This window comes from Typopeltis vanoorti, chromosome 5 (assembly GCF_054136105.1).
Source record: "Typopeltis vanoorti isolate ZY-2024b chromosome 5, IOZ_Tvanoo_1.0, whole genome shotgun sequence".
NCBI classification, from domain to species: Eukaryota; Metazoa; Arthropoda; class Arachnida; order Uropygi; family Thelyphonidae; genus Typopeltis; species Typopeltis vanoorti.
This window is the reverse complement of record NC_143553.1, coordinates 32,773,062-32,787,145: the sequence shown is the minus strand read 5'-3', so window position 1 is coordinate 32,787,145 and position 14,084 is coordinate 32,773,062. Positions and strand designations below refer to the sequence as shown.

General features: G+C 34.0%; 1 protein-coding gene across 2 annotated transcripts in view; it reads left to right on the top strand.

The window, feature by feature from the left end:
* FipoQ (F-box/LRR-repeat protein FipoQ) overlaps positions 1 to 14,084 on the top strand; it is a 303,650-nt gene that overhangs the window by 100,489 nt on the left and 189,077 nt on the right. The window lies entirely within an intron of this gene.

Here is a 14,084-nt window from a genome sequence, read left to right as displayed (position 1 = left end):
AATACTGGGGTTAACTCATGACACACTTTGTCCCAGTGGCGTAGCTACGGGGGTGCGGAGGGACGGTCCGCCCCGAGTGGCACTTTCAACCTTTTTGAACCTTTGCAGTTAATTCTAAAATACAGTCTCGAGAACTCAGTTCCAAGTATTGGAATCCTACTGCGAATTTTCCTCAGAATTGCTGTAACTGTTGCTAGTTGTGAGAGGAGTTTTTCTAAATAACATTTGATTAAGAATTATCTACATTACTATGAAATCGACTTCACCAATGTCATCTTGCTAACAGAAAAGCAAGAAAAATAACATTTTAGAATGTTGAAATTAAGTTTTATTTCAATATTAAATAATAAATTTAATTTAATTCCCTATACATCGTTTTGACTTTTTGTAGTATTTTTGTGTGTATTGAGAGGGGGCAGCAAACTCAGGGACTGCCCCTGGCGGCAACAGCTCTAGCTATGCCGCTGCTTTGTCCAAGTATCATTTAGCACTTCTGAAGGTATACTGAGTTTTGGTTGAAGGAAGAAAACCTTCAGTAATAAAACTAAATATACAACAAGCAATGGTTGAAATGTGGATAACACATGTTCACTTCAAATCTGACAAAACAGCAAGGGAAGGTGGAAGCAATAAAACTATATTGTTGTTCACTTCACCCCTCTAATTATTCATCATTCTGCCAAAATGTCGAGTAATAAAAGAGGGGGTGAGGTGAACAACAATATAGTTTTATTGCTTCCACCTTTGAACTTTCTGACGCTATTTTTTTAAAGTCTCTATTTGATTTCAATAATTTTTACTTATTCAATTTTAATTTGTTTGGATAACTAAAAAAATATATTTATTTAATGAATTTATGTCTGCCTGCGGACCACCTGTTTCATCGTCCACAGGTGGTCCATGGACCACACGATGAGAAACACTGAGGTAGTCGATATGATTATATGCTGCATTTTCGGTTTAGTACAGAATGTTAGATAACAACAACAACGACAACAACAACAACAACAACAACAACAATAATAATAATAATAATAATAATAATAATAATAATAATAATAATAATAATTATTATTATTATTATTATTATTATTATTATTATTATTATTATTATTATTATTATTATTATTATTATTATTATTATTATTATCGGTTAAGGTATTGTGTCTTTGAAGTTAATTGTAGTGATTGACTAATGAGAATTATTTGATTAAGCCATGCTAATCCCACCTACTTCGAAACTAGGGTTAGCTTTTATGAAGAGAGTGGGATTAGCATACACTATTTATATTTGTTATTTTTTATGGGTGGAAAGCAGGCATTGCATTGAATGCTGGTGGTTTGGGAAGTGAAAAATAGGCGTGAATGCTATATTAATTGTTGGTATAACTTCCACAGTGCATGTTTTAATGTTTTGTAATTGTCTTTGTGTTTTAAATTTTGTGGTAGGTTGTTGAGTAGCATGGGTATGAGATGTGATCTCACTGCAGAACTTTATGAGTTGTTGAAAGTTGTTGGAATATAAAGAGTTATGGTACGTTGTGTTATGCAATGCTTGTCTCTGTTGTTATGATAGGTGCTGAAGTAATTCTTTACTAACATTAAGTAGTGTTTCAGATTTTTTATGCTCAGGAATTTGTGCTTCGCCATATATGGTTTGGTTATTGGCTGTTGTACGCGAGTCCTCTAAATCACTGTTGAAATCATTTTCTGATTTAATGTTTCTATTTTCACTAGATGGCTGTTTTTTGATGTGTTAGCATAGATTGTTATGCCATACCTGAGTAGCGATTCACAGATAACATGATATAGGAGTTTTCTTACTTTATATGGGATCATGTCTTTTACTTGGAAAAGTTTTGCTGCAATGTTTCGTGTGGTCAAGATGTGAATGTCGTTAATATATATATTGAACAGGGCAGGTGATAATATAGCACCTTGTGGGACTCCGTGTTTTATCTTTATATCCCGGCTGTAATGTGTGCCTATTTTTTGTCACTTGTGTTCTGTTTCAGAGATAGTTCCTGACCCAGGTATACAGAGTTCCTCTTATTCCGAATGAATGTAGTTTGGTCAGCAGTATATTATGTTCAAGTGTATCAAGAGTTTTAGTTAAGTCAATAACGATAAAGACGGTAAACTTGTTTTTATTAAGAGCTATGTTTATAGCATCAGCAATATCTTCTAATAAGGCGATGGTGCTTTTTTGTTTTCTAGAAGCAGTATTTGGTTTTCTGATATAATGTTGTACTTTTGTAAATAGTTCTGTAGTCTAGTGTGTGTGTGTTATTTTTTCGAGGATTTTGGAGTTGACTGGTAGGTCAGCTATTGTTCTGTAGTTCTGTGTATCGTTTCTTTTGCAACGATGATGATGATGATAATGATTATTATTATAATTATTATTATTATAGAAAAAAATTATTATTACTTTATTCACATAATTGATACACAGTCAAAACAAGATATCATTTAAACAACAATTTGACTGGTGATACGGAACAATTCTGATTCTACCCAAGTATCTAAGAATAGTCTGCCAGGTAGCGTCGTAAAATATGGACTGTTCCAAGTAATGGTGTTTTTTTGTAGGTCATGTGGGGTAACTTCATTGATGTTTAATTATTATTATATAATTATTATCATAATTATTAATATAGTATTAATATATTAATATATAATAATAATTATTATTATATTGATTATTATTATATAATTATATATATATATATATATATTTTTTTTTTTTTTTTTTTTTTTTATGCTAGAATATTTATACATACAATAAACATCTTGTGTGACATTGCACCTTATAATGTTACAGAGTTCAGCACTAAGTGCTGCAATTCCTACATTGGATTTCAATTAACATTTTTAATAATACTTTTTTGCCTTTATATTATGTATTTACAACACATTTTCTTCTAATATTAACAATGAAGATTATACAGAATTTTTTGTATAATTTTTTATTTTTTATTTTATTTTTATTTTTTTTTAAGTTTGAGAAAGAGTGATTATACATACAAATTTCTGCATTTGCTTATAAGGATTACTTGTAAATGAGTGAAGCAAGTTAATCCTACCTACTTCGAAGCTTGGGTTAGCTTTTATGAAGAGAGTGGAATTTAGCCTTCACTATTTGTGTTGTTGCTACTGTTTATGTATGGGATGTAGGCATTGGATGCTGGTGATTTGTGATGTGTATATTAGTGTTAATGGTTTCTTAACTTTGTTGGTATATTTTCCAGAGTTCGTATTTTAATGTTCTGTAGTTACCTACGTGTTTTAACTTTCTTGGTAGGTTGTTGAATTGCGTAGGTATCTGATGTGATCTCACAAAAGAACCGTATGAGTTGTTGAAGGGTGTGGGGATGTAGAGAGTTGTTGTAGGTCGTGTTATACGATATGTGTCTCTGTTGTTTCGATAGGTAATGTTGAAGTAATTCCTTGTTAATGTCATGTAGTGTTTCAGGTTTTTAATGCTCAGAATTCTTTGTATCGCCATGTGCTTCTCGGATATTGGTTGTTGCGTGTAAGGTGTCCAAATCACTGTTGACATGAGTTTCCTGTGTAGTGTTTCTAATTTTGTTAGGTGGCTGTTTGATGTATTTGCATATACTGTTATTTCGTATCTGAGTAGGGATCCGCAGAGACCGTGATATAGGAGTTTTTTTATGTTGGGTGGAATAATGTCTTTAACTTGGAAGAGTTTTGCTGTGACAATCCGGAGATTGGTGTGTAGGTATTCTATATGTTTTGTCCATTTAAGGTGGGAATCTAGAGAACGAGGTATTTTGCGTGTGTTACAGGTTTGATTTCGGAACATTGGCAGGTATTTTTGTTGTTAATGCAGCGGTATGTGTGACAATGTATCGATAATGATGCGGGACGTATGATTCTTGGGGTGTGTATTATCAACATCTGTGTTTTGGTGCCGTTGATTAGAATTGCTTTTTGGTGGAAGTATGTTGTGATTTTGTTTAGGTCTTGTTGTGCTTTGCAGAGAGCTGTGTTAATGTCTGTGTGGATTGCTAGTAGTTCAGTGTCATCTGCGTATTGAAATATTTGACTTCTTATGGACATGTTATGAACATCGTTAATGTATATGTTGAATAGAGTGGGTGATAATATGGTACCTTGAGGTACACCATGTTTTACTTGTATACTTCCGACTGTGACATGTACCTATTTTTGTTACTTGTGTTCTGTTTGAGAGGTAGTTCTTGAACCATGTATGCAGTGTTCCTCTTATACCTACTGAGTATAGTTTGGTGAGTAGTATGTCATGTTCAAGTGTGTCAAATGCTTTGGTTAGGCAACTAAAGTTGAAAATTCTCGTATAATGTTACAGGATCATTTATTTTACAGGATCATTCCAGTCTGTATTTTTTACTTGGTTATCGACAATGCTCTTTAGTATGATCAAGTTTGTCGACTTTTGTGGTGGTGGTAGGGGGGGGGGGTAGGAAACGTAATAAAACGAAGTTGAGACAAAGTAGTGATCGGCAGTTTTTACGTTAATTACTGATGATGTATATGTATGGATGTGAGTCCATATGTTGATATGATCAATGCATGATTGTGTTAGTGAGTTATTGAGTATTTCTTCTCTTGTTGGGGAGTTAATGGTAGGGTTTATGTTGTACTGACTTAGTATATCAAGATATGTGTTAGTGGTTGAAAAAGCTTGGTCAAGAGTATTTATGTTAATATCTCCTATTAGGATGAGCCTGTGTGTTGTACGCGGTTCGATGCTGCTTAACTATGTTTCTAACTCGTGAAGAAAACTGACTGGATTATTATCTGGGGGTCTGTATATTGTGTTTATTGTGTATTTGATACTATTGTGGCTATTTGTGATTTCCAAAATTAGTGTTTCCGCATGTTCGAAGTGAGTTTGTTTTTCTGTCACATTGTATTTTTCTTTGATAAATGCCACAATGCCACCTTCTCTTTTGTTTGGTCTACATAAGTTGTAGGGTTGATAATTATTTATGTTGTATGCGTAAATTTCTGTGTCGTTTATTGCAACTTCGGTCAGTATTAGCGCATCTATATTTATCATGGTATAATTGAGCTGTGTTATCAATGTAAGCCAGTGTTTTTTTTTAACTTCTTATGTTTGTGTGTATGATAGTGAAGTTGGTGTTGGTGGAAATGTTGTCTGACCATTTCTTCAAAGAGTCAAAGACCTTGAAGTTTATGTTGTCTGACTGGACATGTTCGCCTAATATAATAATAATAATAATATATTTTTTTAAACACTTTATTTTCTTTGCATGCATATAATAATTACATTATAAATTAGAGAAATTACAAAATTTAAAGATTATAAAAATTACATTGATTTCTGAAATCTTTTTTACACAATTACAATAATTGTCTTTAATCACATTTCAGTTTGTAATTTTTAAAAATTCAGCAATGAGTGCTGCATGTGTGATTCATTTTTTATATTACATTTCAATTAAAATTTTGATAATAATACTTTTATGCGTATATATTTACAACACGTGTTCTTCTAATATAACAATGAAGATTAAATGGAATTTTTGAATAATGGATAATAATAATAATATAATGTCTAATATTAATTACATATATATGATTATTACAGATATCTTTTTGCATGTTTACACATTATGTATAAAATAAGAATTTTTCTATTTTCATCGTACAGAGTATTTACATATTTACAATTAATGAAATTACACTTGATGCTCTGTACATTATACTGTACACAGTTTAAGGCACATTATTTCTTTTCAGTATTTTTTATTTGGATAAAATTCATGTACTTTTTTTTTAATATTCTGTATCTTTGTTATAATTATACACCGTACTGACTGTTTTGTAACATAATTTGCAGCCTTTGATTATGAGGACACGTGTGGATGAGTGAGGCAGATTAATTCCACCTACTTTGAAGCTTGGGTTAGCTTTTATGAAGAGAGTGGGATTAGCCTTCACTATTTTTTATTGTTGTTACTGTTTATGAATGGAATGTAGGCATTGGATACTGGTGATTTGTGATGTGTATATCGGTGTTAATGGTATATTAACTTTGTTGGTTTATTTTCCAGAGTTCGTGTTTTTGTTTTAATGTTCTGTAGTTATCTATATCTTTTAAATTTCTTGGTAGGATGTTGAGTAGCGTGGGTATCTGATGTGATATCACAAAAGAACCGTATGAGTTGTTGAAGGGTGTAGGGATGTAGAGAGTTGTTGTAGGTCATGTTATATGATATGTGTTTCTGTTGTTTCGATAGGTGATGTTGAAGTAATTCCTTATTAATGATATCTAGTGTTTCAGATTTTTAATGCTCAGGATTCTGTGTATCACTATGTGCTGCTTGGATATTAGTTGTGGCGTATAAGGTGTCCAAATCACTGTTGACACAATTTTCCTATGTAATATTTCTAATTTTATTAGGTGGCTGTTTGATGTGTTTGCATAGACTGTTATACTATCTGAGCAGGGATTGGCAGATGCCATGATACAGGAGTTTTTTTATATTAGATGGAATAATGTCTTTTAGTTGGAAGAGTTTTGCGGCGATGATCTGGAGTTTGGTATGTAGGTATTCTATATGTTTTGTCCATTTTAGATGGCAATCTATATAGAGACCAAGGTATTTTGCATGTGTTACCGGTTTGATTTTGGGACATTAGCAAGTTTTTTGTTGTTAATGCAGCGGTATATGTCACAGTGTATCAATAGTGGTGCGGGGCGCATGATTCTTGGGTTGTGTATTATCAACATCTGTGTTTTGGTGCCGTTGATTACAATTGCGTTTTGGTAGAAGTATATTGTGATTTCATTTTAGTTCTTGTTGTGCTTTGGAGAGAGCCATGTTGATGTCTGTGTGGATTGCTAATTGTGCGGTGTCATCTATGTACTAAAATATTTGATTTCTTATGGCCAGGTTATGAACATCGTTAATGTATATGTTGAATAGAGTGGGTGATAATATGGCGCCTTGAGGGATACCGTGTTTTATTTGTATACCCCGGCTGTGACATGTGCCTATTTTTGTTACTTGTGTTCTGTTTGAGAGGTAGTTCATGAACCATATATGCAGTGTTCCTCTTATACCTACTGAGTATAGTTTGGTGAGTAGTATATCATGTTCAAGTGTATCAAATGCTTTGGTTAAGTCAAGCAGTATAAGGACAGCGTACTTGTTTTGTCGAGACCTTTGTTTATTGCGTCGGCGATGCTTTCTAATAATGTGATGGTGCTTTTTGTTTTCTGAAAGCCGTATTGGTTTTGTGAGATCATGTTGTACTTGTGTATATAGTTCTGTAATCTGGTGTGTGTTATTTTTTCTAGAATTTTCGAAATGACTGGTAGGGTAGCTATTGTTCTGTAGTTCTGAGTATCGTTTCTTTTGCCATGTTTTTAAATTGGTGTAATCATTGCAGTTTTTAGTTGTTGCGGAATAATGCCAGTATTATTCCACAACAGTTATTCAGTATCAAAAGTATTGGATTTATTTGTTTTGTTAAAAGGTCTGTGAGTCTTATTTTGTCTATTCCTGGAGTGGTCTTTGATTTTAGTTGTAAGAGTGCTTCTTTCAGTTCCTGTTTTGTTACGGGTGGAAAATACATTGTTTGTTGTTGACTTCGTTGGGTAGTTTTTTGTTGATCGTTGGCAGATTTTCTTTTCTGAGTTGTGTGATATTGTTTGTGAAGGTATAGTTGAATAAGTCTGCTAGTTCCTCTTGGTTTGTGTCCTGACCAAAACTTTTTGCAATAAAATCTTGTGCTGAAGTTTTCTTTTTTCGAGTTACTAATTCGTTGAGTGTATCCCATTTGTGCTTCACGTTGTCGTTATATTCTATGCATTTTTGGAAGTAGTAGTGTCTTTTTGTCCTACGAATTTTTGTTGTTAGTTATTTCTTGTGTTTTTGTATAAGGTTTGTAAATGTGTATTACTGGGTGACTTTTTAAGTTTTTTCCATAGATTTTCTTTTATAGTTATACTATTTAGTATGTCGCCATTTATCCATGGATTGTTGTCTGTTTGTCGCCTCGTTTGTGTAGGCTTTGTTACTTTTTTTGTATATTTCTGTGAACATTAGTTGGAAATTTTCATATAATGTTACAGGATCAGTTACTTAAAGTAGGAAATTTCAATCTGTATTTTTTACATGGTTATCGACAGTGCTCATTAATATGATCGAATTTTGTCGACTTTTGTGGTGGTGGGAGTGGGGGTAGGCAACGTAATAAAACGAAATTGAGACAAAGTAGTGATCGGCAATTTTGAGGTTATTAACTGATGATATGTATGTATGGATGGCAGCCCATATGTTGATATGATCAATGCATGATTTTGTTATTGAATTGTTGAGTATTTTTCTTTTCTTGTTGGGGAGTTAATTGTAAGGTTTATGTTGTTCTGACTTAATATATCAAGGTATGTGGTAGTGGTTGAAGAAATGTGGTCAAGCGTATTTATATTAATGATCCTATTAGGATCAACCTATTTGTTCTACGGAGTTCGATGCCGATTAGCCATGCTTCTAACTCATGAAGAAAACTGAGTGGATTATTATATCTGGGGGTCTGTATACTATGTTTATTGTATATTTGATACTCTGTTTGTGGCTATTTGTGATTTCCAAAATTAGTGTTTCCGCATGTTTGAAATGAGTTTGTTTTTCACTCATATTGTATTTTTCTTTGATAAGTGCCTTTGATAAGTCCTCTTTTGTTTGGTCTACATAAGTTGTAGGTTTTGTAATTATTAATGTTGTATGAGTAAATTTCTGTGTTGTTTATTGGAATTCAGTCAGTATTAGGTTTGTCATGGCGTAGTTGAGCAGTGTTATCAATGTAAGCCAGTGTTTTTTTTATACTTCTTATGTTTGTGTGTACGATAGTGAAGTCGATATTGGTGGAAATGTTGTCTGACCATTTCTTCAAGGAGTCAAAGACCTTGAAGTTTATATTGTCTGACTGGATATGTTTGCCTATGTTTGAGATCTCCATTATATAGTTTTTAAGTTGTTTCTAATCTTGTTCTTAAGGATGTGAAGAGTTAGTGTTTATTTATTGGTAGGCTGTGTAGGTCAGATTCTCTTGCAGTTATGTAAACTCGAGTGTTTTCATTCTTTCTCATAAATATCTGTGAATCCTTAGTCCACAGGAACTTGTAGTTTTTCTCTGTTTTTGTCTTCCTTGCTTGGTGTAAAAGATTTTTAAAGTATGATTTAAGGATCGACGTTGTGAGCCTTGTTTTCTTGCTTGCTGCAAGAATGGAGTCTCTCAGACTTCTTTTGGTAAAACGAGCGATGATTGGTGGCGGTCTCTCTTTATTTTTTTTTGTGGGCCTCGGTTAATAGAGGCGATGTCTGTGGTTGCGACTTGAATGCCAATTTTGCTGCCGATCAGTTGCATTATGTTGCTTAGATGGCTTTTCATTTGCTATTCCCTCAATTTGAAGTTCTTTTTTCTTTCATTTTGTAACATATGCTCCATTTGACACCTGAGCGTGTTTACCTCTTTCCGCAGTTTTCGTGCTTGAGTGTTTCTATTGCTATCGTTAATTTTGTCTTTATTTCTCGCATGGTTCCTATAACATTTCTTCAGAGGTCATGTTATTAAACTGTATGTAATGTTCATACTCCTCAAATTTTTTGTTGATTTGTTCCATGTGTGTATTTAGCACGTCTTTAACCATGAGTTTGAATGAATCAAAGTTATCTGTAATTGTTGCTTTTCTTTGGTGTCTGTTCTTTGTTCTTCATTTTCTCACGGCATTGTAGACAGCACCATTCGGTTCATTTCGTGGCTCCTTTTGCTTTCCACGTGCTTTCTGAGATTCCAGAACATTGGTATTGTCATCTTTTTCCACATCCAGAACAATGCGGCCCATCCCCTTCGTCGCTTAGTGGTTTATTGCACTTGTTACAGCTCATTGTGCTTGACCATTTTAAAAGTCGTTAGCGACTTTTAAAATGGCAACGTCGTTTGTTCTATGTTGGTTGGTGACAGCAGTTCCCACTATGACTTTCAACACTGAAAATTTGGATATTACTTAGCCGATTTTGATGATTTAAATGTCCCTGTCTTTAAATCATGAGTAGAAGAATTAAATAGCAGCACTTTCAAATTAAACACGAGTTAAACCACTTTAAACCTATAAAAACTGGAGCAATAATGATAATAATAATAATAATAATAATAATAATAATAATAATAATAATAATAATAATAATAATAATAATAATAATAATAATAATAATATGGGATGTAGAAGAAAGGGTGATTATTGTAAGATGATCTAATAGACAAATTATAAATTCATAACTGCTGTAGTGGATGTACTTGAGGCAGCATCGAGATGTGTCATACTCAGTGTGACATCATGAGAAGCTTACAGTAGAATAGTGTTTCCCAAAGTGTGGTAAATGCTACATTTTTTTAAATTAGTTTCTTATTCTTTTTACATTTGGTCGGCATAATATAATGTCACAAATAAGTGCAACTGTGTTCTGTAATTAATTAAAAAAAAAATCTAAAGGAAGCTTTAAACAAAATGTGTTTCTTGGCATATATTAACTGACAACATGACATTCAATGTATGCCAAGAGATACATTTTGTTTAAAACATTTTGTACAATATATTGTTGGTGCTTCATCTGGTTGACTGCATGATTGCATTTCAACCACGTGGTCCGAACTGTTTGCATTAAAAGTTTAATTTTAAATAGTTCGAACCACACTGTTGTTTCACTACCGATGTGTGCATTTATACCTGTTTTACCATGTTTGGGTCATTAGCTGCCTGCATGATATATATATATATATATATACAATGTATATATATATATACAGGGTGGTCCAAAATTCCACGTACAAACTTTGAAGGGAGGTAGAAAACATCAAAATCAATCATATTCACATAGGAAAGCATGACTGGAAACACTGCCCGAAAGTGATAGGTGGCGCTGTTCGCCAGTGCTCCAGGTGAGAAATCAGGGTTTCCTCATTCAAGCTTTCAACATTGTACAAAGAACATGTCATCTCAGTATTTGTTTTACGAACGCTGAGGTGTATCACGTACCATTTATCGCGAAAGGTATCCAAACAGACATGTACCATATCACCAAATGCTTGTACATTTGCATCAGAATTTGTGTGACTATGGATCATTCAGAGATCACAGGCATGATAGTGGGCGGCCACGATCGATGCGAAATCCCTCCATGGAAGAGGAGGTGTTGCATGTGATGGACAATAATCCAGAGACAAGCACACATGCCATTGCCTCTGCTATAGGAGTATCTAGATCCAGTGCATTGCGCGTTTTGCACTCTGAGTCCTTACATCCATTTCATCTGCAACGGGTCCAGTTACTGATGGCCGAAGATTATCCTCGACATGTGGAATTCTGCAGAAATGCAGTGGTTTCTGCAGAAAAGCCGTAGACTTGGATTTTCCAACTTGTGTTTTGTTCAGAGATGAAGTTTCATTTACCTGCGAAGGGGTCTTCAATCACCACAATGCTCATTTGTGTGGGCCCATGAGAACCCATACGCTGTGCAATCACATGCTGCACAACAACACCTCACCATTAATGTATGGGCAGGTATCGTCGTCGCTGACTATTTAGTCTGCTCAAACCTGTTACCACCCCGACTGGATTCCCAGAAGTATCGGACCTTTCTGGAAGAAGTTCTGCCGGATTTACTGAACAATGTTCCAATGACTGTACATCAGCAGGTGTGGTTTCAACACAACGGGGCTCCAGCCCATTTTGGTATTTCTGTGAATCACTATTTGGACAGGTCGTTTGGGGATAGATGAATGGATTGGGTGTGATAGACCTGTCGAATGGCCCCACGCTGACCTGATTTATCGAGCATTGATTTCTTTCTGCGGGGAACCCTTAAAGCTATGGTGTAAAAAATGCCTGTTGCCTCTGACATGGACCTTGTGGCAAGAATCGCCATCGCCACTGCTAATAACCAGGAAACTCCAGGTATTTTCGAAAATGTACGGCAATCATGCATCGTCAGTGTCAATGCTAATGGTTGTAACTGCTAATGGTTGTAACTTTGAGCAGCTGATGTGAAACCATATTATATATCCAACATTGAACTGTTCAGTTAAGCCTAATAAAGTTTTTTTACACTACTTACTGCCTTGTGTTATTTCTGTATCTTTGTGTTCCTGTTAGTACCTTCCATTGGCATTTCCGGTCATGCTTTCCTATGTGAATATTGTTTATTTTGATGTTCTCTACCTCCCCTCAAAGTTTGTATGTGGAATTTTAAACCACCCTGTATATATATATACGTGTGCGTGTGTGAAAAGTTTTTTACCTTGGGTATAATATATGTTAAAGAGATGTGTTTTACATTTATGGGAAATACTAAGGAAAGTGATCAGAACTTAATCCATCTTTACCACGAGTTGCCTTGGTGTTGCACAACCACCATAAGTCTTGAACGACGTTCAGGCACAAACTTGACTTACTTGTCTGTTTGCTTATTTGGGAAAAAGGATTAAAACCAAGGTTATAAAATTACTTGGTATCTTTAACACACACACACACACACACACACACACACACACACACACACACACACACACACACACACACATATATATATATATAGGGAGAAGGGCAGCAGTTTAGCCCTATCTAACTTTTGAAGACTTTAGGGAAAGTTTAACGTCCACCGGTAGCCAATCAGAGATAGCTGCCGAAGGCTATCACTACTTTTACATGACATCCGATGGAACGAGGCAACTAGAAAGTACTGCCGTCTCATGGTCGCTAATCCTAACACTATCTTTATTGTCTGAAAAATAGTGAGTTCTGCAGTCGACTCTTTTTTTTTTTTTTATACTCAAATATTTAAAAATAAACACTTTTGTAACTGTTCGTGTTTGAATGAAATCTTATTATAGCTTCTGCAATCGTCTTTACACTGATCTTAAAACATCATCAGTGTATCTATAAAAACAATAATAGAAATTGAACACAAACAACAGAAAACCGTATGGATTGCATCCTTTTAACGACTGGAATAAAGCCACCTATTGGGATATGCATGCCGTCGCTTACACACACACACACACACACAAACACACAAACACAAATTATATAATACAGCTGAGGATCATTTCTGAACTTTTTGGAATTGACAGGTGCGGATTAAGCCGATTGAGGACCACTGGCTGTAAAATTTATGGGGCTCCTAAAAAAAACGTGTATATATGTATAAGCTACAAAGAGAACTAGGACTTGACTATAACAAAAAATTAAACACAATATGTGATTTAATATTTTTATTTATAATAGCTATATATATATATATATATATATATATATATTTTTTTTTTTGGTCCTTTTTCCCAAATAAGCAAACAGACAAGTAAGTCAAGTTTGTGCCTGAACGTGGTTCAAGACTTATGGTGGTGGTGCAACACCAAGGCAACTCGTGGTAAAGATGGATTAAGTTCTGATCACTTTCCTTAGTATTTCCCATAAATGTAAAACACATCTCTTTAACATATATTATACCCAAGGTAAAAAACTTTTCACACACGCACACACCATTATCACCAACACACACACATATATATATATATATATATATATATATGTTGGTGATAATGGGCACTAGTTGGAGAATTAAGTAGTAGTAGAGAGGATGAGATGTATTTAGCAAAGAAGAGTAGTGTGCCCTCCCACGATGAGTCCTTGGATTCCCTAGAAGTTTCATGTAATAATAATAATATTAATAACAAAATCATAAAATATTTTAAGAAATAAAAGAAAGAAATATATTTAAGTTGGAGTAAAGAGTGAAGTAAATTTTTTCCTCGATTTTTCTCTAGCAAATTCATGAATTATTTTCGAAGTATGGGTGTTATTAAATATTTCTTGTTTCATATACAATAGTGCTATACTGTTTAACCTTTCTTCTGACGTACTTCTTAGGTAGTTTTTTTACCCTTTTTAAGACAGAGAAAGATCTTTCTCCCGATGAATAGGAAATAGAAATATTTAAAAAAAAAGTTTAAATGATTTCTACATTTGGAAAAGTTAACACTCAGGGCTC